The sequence below is a fragment of the Phoenix dactylifera genome, unplaced genomic scaffold (genome assembly GCF_009389715.1).
Source record: "Phoenix dactylifera cultivar Barhee BC4 unplaced genomic scaffold, palm_55x_up_171113_PBpolish2nd_filt_p 000941F, whole genome shotgun sequence".
Taxonomy (NCBI): domain Eukaryota; kingdom Viridiplantae; phylum Streptophyta; class Magnoliopsida; order Arecales; family Arecaceae; genus Phoenix; species Phoenix dactylifera.
In genome coordinates, this window is record NW_024068300.1 from 55,561 (window position 1) to 62,379 (window position 6,819).

A 6,819-nucleotide genomic window follows, 5' to 3' on the forward strand; every position below is an offset into this window, starting at 1 on the left:
TTAAGGGGGAGCTTTAGATATTCAGTATCTTATCCTAAAGTTACTTTAATTTGATGCATACCTTGAATTTTATGGATTGATTTTGATGAACCTCCTTATATTGCAAGACTTGCTTTAATTATATAATAAGTTTATACCTTGAGATGAGTTCTATAAAGGTTGTCTTATCTCAAACCTTGAGTCTTATGAAAATAAAATATATTTTCGAGATTGACAATTTTATTGAACAAATTCTAAAACTCTCAAATGGAATGATTAATTAAGGGGGAGAAAGAAAATTTCAGAGGGAGAGATCATATAGAACTTAATCGTATAAATTCGCATCTAAAGATGAGACAAAGAATACTAAATGTAAAGTGGTATTAAACTTTGTGCTTCATTGAATATCTTTTGAAAGTTGGATTTCCATCTGTATTCATCGGTAAATCATTTATTTCTGAAAATTTAATTGAAAAGGATTCCATCTATCTTAGTTTTGAAAATTTATCTTGGAATCTACTTATGAGTTCTTATTGGCTTGCACTTTGGTGTTTCAATCCTGAGCCAATTCATTTTAATTGATTTTGATGCTATAATCTTTAAAGGAGTAAAAGAAAGTTAAAAGAACTTTCAAAGCCTTGAATTTTATATCCTACATTGCATAAATTCATATTTTGGTATCTATGCTCCAATACTTTTATATCATGAGAGAACTTTGAAGTCATTAAGAATTAAGGATTCAACATAATCTTATGTTTTTCGAGTATATAAGTTTTGATCTTTATTTGCTCTTACACTATACTCTGAAAATTAATTAGATTGCTCTCATCTTGTTATATACTTAATATATATATATATATATATATATATATAAAGATGTTGAGTTTTCATTCGTGCCTTCTTTGAATATTATTCTTGACACTCCTTGAAATAACTTGAAAAAGATTCCATCTACACTTGATTTGAAAAATATCTTTGGAATCTACATTTAGAGATCACTTCTGGCTTACATCCTTAATATCTCATTCCTAAAGCCAAACACATAAAATAAGATATCATTTTATTAGGGATTGTGTGCAAAATGGAAACATATGTATTGCGCATATATGTACTGAAAAACAATTAGCCGACATATTCACAAAACCCTTGAGTGAAGATAGATTCTGCACGCTAAGGAGAGAATTAGGTATATGTGATCCTTTTTATTGAAGAAATATAAAAGGGAGCCAGTAGTCTCATGATACATTCCTCCAATTTCTAAAAATCCATGAAACATGAGTCAAACTTGTTATCTATAGATTCCTTACTCATGTATCATTGTCCCAGAAAGAATTTATAAGGATTGGAAGCAAGGAAAATTTTTAGAAGCAAAAAGGAAGAGAAAAGAAAAATACTGCACTTGGGTCAACCCAACCTAGAATAGGGTCGACCCAACGTTGAGTCGACCCAAGAAGTTTCTTGAGTCGACCCAACGTCGGGATCCCACTGTTAAAAGGGGGACCCGTGAGCTATCTAGGGCACTGTTTACCCTTTGTCCTCTTCCGAAAACCCTATTTCCCACTCTCAAATCTTCTCCAATCATCTCCAAACAATAGATTACTTCAAGATCTTGGAGAAATGGGACCCGAGAGAGCCGTAGCCAAGCGATCCGAGAGAGTCTCACGATCTTGTTTAGAGACTAGGATATGTATCTAGTTCTCATATGTATTTGGTGGTTATCATGCATCTTTAAATCTTGATTGAGGAACATTGTACTTATCTTTATTTTGGGCATTAATGTATGAAAATGTTCCTATTTTGATCAATGTAGTCTGCAGTTTGTTCTTTATTGCATCTTTTCCCATATATATATTTTTGATGATAACAAAAAGGGGGAGAAGAAAAAAAAAAGAGTATATCAATTTAAGAAAAGAAAAAGTATTTTATTTGAGAAGTAAAGAAAGAGTATTAATTTTGGGAGAAGTAAAGATACGTATAACAATAAGGGGAGAAGTAAAGATAGTGTTTAGAGTATGTAAAGAAAGTGAATAAAGAAGTTATGTAAAGAAAAGAGAAATAAATGGGCAAACAAATTGAAAATCATATAAGAAAGCTTATACATCTAAGGGGGAGCAATTTGTAACAATGAAACTGTTTAAATCAAAAAATTTCTATCACAATTCAGAATTTGGCACATACAAATTCAGAATTTGGCACGCACCTCTCGCACCCCGATACATAACCTGAAACTCATATTTTATCTCAAATTTTTGAAGTTTCATTGTTAATGAATTATAAATGAAAGGGGGAGACATTCAAAAAGTCAAATTGGCAACTTTTGAATGATATAGGGGGAGATTTCACAAGTATATATGAAAAGCTGAAATTCAGCAATTTAATCCCTTTTATAAACTGATTTTAAAGACAAGTATCAATAGGCTTATACTCTTTATTTTGTAATCATCAAAAAGGGGGAGATTGAGGATGATAGTGTTATTTTGATGATTAACAAGCAATTATCTAGAGTATGCTATAAGTTAAATTGATACTTCATTTATAAGTTCATTACTCTCAGTATATTTGTATGAATTGATATAGAGACATGTCTTTGTTCATTTGAATAAATCTAACCTTGAGATGCAGCAAAGTGTGGATTGAGTCGACCCAAAGGATGATTAGGTCGACCCCGGCACATCAAGAAATCATTTGGCACACTTCTGCAAAAATGGCACAGATGAACAGTGAGTTGGGTCGACCCAAGGAAAACATGAGTCGACCCAAACATCAAGATCCTCAAACAACTCAGAAAATGGTTCTCTGGATTTACTGAGAGGGTCGATCCAAGAAGAAGTTGAGTCGACCCAAGTAAGCCTTGAGTCGACCCAAAGAAAGGTTGAGTCGACCCAAATGAAGAAAGGCTGAAATTCAAGATTCTGAATTTTTTGAAAGTTGGGTCGACCCAAGAAAAGTTTGAGCTGACCCAAGGTTGGGTCGACCCAAGAAAAGTTTGAGCTGACCCAAGGTTGAGTCGACCCAAGAAAAGTTTGAGCTGACCCAAGGTTGAGTCGACCCAAAGAAAGGTTGGGTCGACCCAAGGGAAGGAAGGCTGAATTTCAAGTTTCTGTGTTTTCTGAGAGGGTCGACCCAAGGAATGTTTGAGTCGACCCAAGTGAAGGTTGGGTCGACCCAAGGACAGGTTGAGCCGACCCAAACACGGGCTGAACATAACGGCTAGTTGTGCAGAAATGCTTTTTGGACTCCCAACGGCTATAAACGGCTAGTTTCTTCAATCCAACGGTCAGAAAGGACTATTTGGAGGTTGGAGAAGTATTTAAGAGGGAGTATTCATTAAAGGAAGCAAGCTTTGGGAAAATACATCAAGTGCATTCAAGAGAGAACCCTAGCAAGGCAAGCTTCATCCAAGTGCTTCATTCAAGAATCAAAAGAAAGTGGTTGAGCAGATTCAAAGAGTCATCAAGAGCTCCATCCACCCTTGAAGAGTGAAGCATCCTTGACAAAGAAGAGAGAAGTCACATCAAGCGATAAATATTCTCTAAACTCTTCTTTGTAGATTATATTGTTATATTTGCTCATCTAGGAGTTTAAATCTTCTTCCTTTGTTTATTAAACTACTTGTAAAGGTTGGTTGGTTAGCCCGCAAAACCAACGGAATAGGTTGATTGGTGAACCCGGAAAACTAATTGTAAAGGTTCGTTGGTAAGCCCGTAAAACCAACATAGGTTGTTGGTAAGCCCGTAAAACCAACGTAGGTTGTTGGTGAACCCGTAAAACCAATTGTATAGGTTCGTTGGTGAGCCCGTAAAACCAACATAGGTTTTTGGTGAACCCGGAAAACCAAAGTGTATAGGTTCGTTGGTGAGCCCGTAAAACCAACATAGGTTTTTGGATTGTGAGCCCGGAAAACAATCCAACTGTAATCCGCGGGATTATAGTGAATTCCCAAGGGGACGCTTGGGGAGTGGACGTAGGTGCTAAGGAGAGCACCGAACCACTATATATTGTTGTGTTTATGTTGTGCTTGTGCTTACGTTTATTCTTGCATCATCTTCTATCTTTGCACTAGTTTAAATCATTCAAATAGTTTAAGGAAGCATCCACCGCACTTAATTAAGAAAACGTTTAAAGCACCAAAATTTAGAAGAAACCAATTCACCCCCCCCCTCTTGGCTTGTCACCTTGGGCAACAGAAGAACACAAGAAGAACTCTAAAGTTCTCAAGAAAAGTTGGAAGAAAGTTACACTTCATTGGCCCAAGTTTCAAATTCAAAGGACTCAAGTTGGAAGAGCAAATTCAAAGAAAAATTCAAAAGAATAGTCCTCGAGTCGACTCCTAGATAGTACGAGTCGACTCCAGGGAGTAACAAGGCAGAAACATAGAGAAGATATTTTGGACCCTGAGAGCCGAGTCGACTCCCGAAGAACTCGAGTCGACTCCGATGGTTGGCAGGTCGACTCCTAAGGAAGTAAGAGTCGACTCCCAGAGAAATACAAGGCAAAAAGTCAAAGAGCCAATTTCAGACACTGAGAGCCGAGTCGACTCCCGCGAAGTCCGAGTCGACTCCGAAGCAGCGCAACCCCAAATACAGAAGACGGTATTTTCGTCTCTGAGAGGCGAGTCGACTCCAAGACAGTTCGAGTCGACTCCAAGGCAGCGCGACCCCAAAATACAGAGGATCAGTTTTCGGGCTCTGAGAGCCGAGTCGACTCCAAGAGAATCCGAGTCGACTCGAGGAAGAAAATCAGAAAATATGTCCTCTGGATTCCTGAGAATGAGCCGACCCCCAAGTGCCCGAGTCGTCTCCAGCTATTGGCGAGTCGACTCCAGTTTGGTCCGAGTCGACTCTAGGACAAGGCATGCACATTAATTCAAATTTGGAACAGTGGCCGAGTCGTCTCCAGAAAAGCACGAGCCGACTCCTGCAACAGGCGAGTCGACTCCAGATCGCGCGAGTCGACTCCGATCCCAACGGAAACTTTGTCAGGAGTTGCAGACTGTGCACAACGGCTCTATTTTTGTCTCTAACGGCTAGATTTCTATTTCCACGACATCTAAAGCTATAAAATCAAGAGGAGAGCTAGGATAGAGAGGATGGAAGTGGGAGAAAATATTTAGGAAAGAGATCTCAAAGAAAAATCTCCCAAAAGCACAAAAGGGCCATTCAAAGCAAATAGAGAGAAGAAGAGCATCCGAGTGAATCCCAAAGCTTTCTCTTCAACTGTGTGCTGCCTCGGTGATCCTCTACTTCATGCAAAATCAGAAGAGGGTCAAGTGAAGAAGAAGCCGAGTTCCTCCATCTATGAATTAGTTTGAGGGCTTCTTCTCTTTACTTTACTTATTTATATTTGCTATATCTGCTTAAGTGAGAAGCTTGTATTTGTTTTTAAACCTTTGTTTTAATATCTTGTAACTTGATTCAATCAAGGGATTAAATCAAGGGGTTAAGGTTTGTTGGTGAGCCAAAGGAAAAACCAACGGTGTAAGGTTGTGGTTGGTGAGCCTTTGAAAAAACCAACTGGGTTGATTGTGAACCCGGAAAACAATCGTTGTAAGGTTGTGGTTGGTGAGCCTGTGGGAAAACCAATTGGGTTTGATTGTGAACCCGGAAAAACAATTGATTAGTTCTAGTCGGTGAGCCTGTGAAAACCGACCGAGTTTGTTGTTATCTCGCAAAACAACAAGTTGGGTTGTGAGCTTGTAAAACAACCGGCCGGCTGTAATCTGTAGGATTATAGTGAAATTCCCAAGAGGTCTTGGGGAGTGGATGTAGGTGCTGGGGTGCACCGAACCACTATATGTTTGTTGTGTTTGTAATGCTTCTTGTCATTGTCTAACTTACTCACTTACTTACTTAGATAAATTGCTTGCTTAACTCTTATCCGCGCATCCTTTAGTTGCAAGCATAATCAATCAAGTCACATTCTATACATCAAACTGTTGCTAAGTTTAAATTTCACTGTGCATCTATACAACTTAGCATAATTAACTCTAAAAGATTAGAAGTAGTTGAAAAGTTTTTAAAAGACCCAATTCACCCCCCCTCTTGGGTTGTATCTACTGGGCAACAAGTGATATCAGAGCAGGTGCTCTAAGATTAATTATTAATCTCACGATCAAGAGCCAAAGATCATGACAACTCAAATAGATAGTTTTCTAGAAGAGGGACAATTAATTGATAGACCTCCACTACTTAATGGCTTAGACTACACATATTGGAAAGCACGCATGCGCATTTTTGTTCAATCACAAAACTATAAAATATGGAGTATCATTATAAATGACTCTCATACACTCTCTCAAGCTGTCAATGAAAAAGACTTAGCACAATTGAATGCTAATGCTATGAACATTCTATATTGTGCTATCCATGAATCTATATTTCATAAGATTTCTACATGCTTATCTGCTAAGGAGATCTGGGATACTTTAGAAAATATTTATGATAAATCTCAGATTAGCTCACATGTGCTTCAATTACATACTAACAATGAGACTGCAGAAAAAGGTGTTGAATCTCCCACCTCAGTCGAGTCGACTCCAAGTATTTCAGAGTCGACTCCCAAGTTAGCCGAGTCGACTCCAATAAGGCCCGAGTCGACTCCGAGGCAGAACAGTTCAAAAAATAAAGAGTTCGGTGATGAAAACAAGGATACATTTTCAAACACCGAAAGATTCAAAAGCTTCCTAAAGACAAAGAAGAAGAGGAAGCAAGAAGAAAGGAAGAAAGAGATAAAAAGCAAGAAAGTCTTGACCAAGGAAGAGTCAAGCAAGAAATTGAAAGCTAGGAGCAACAATGATGATATTAGCTCCAAAGAACTACAAGAGGTAACTAACTTGTGCTT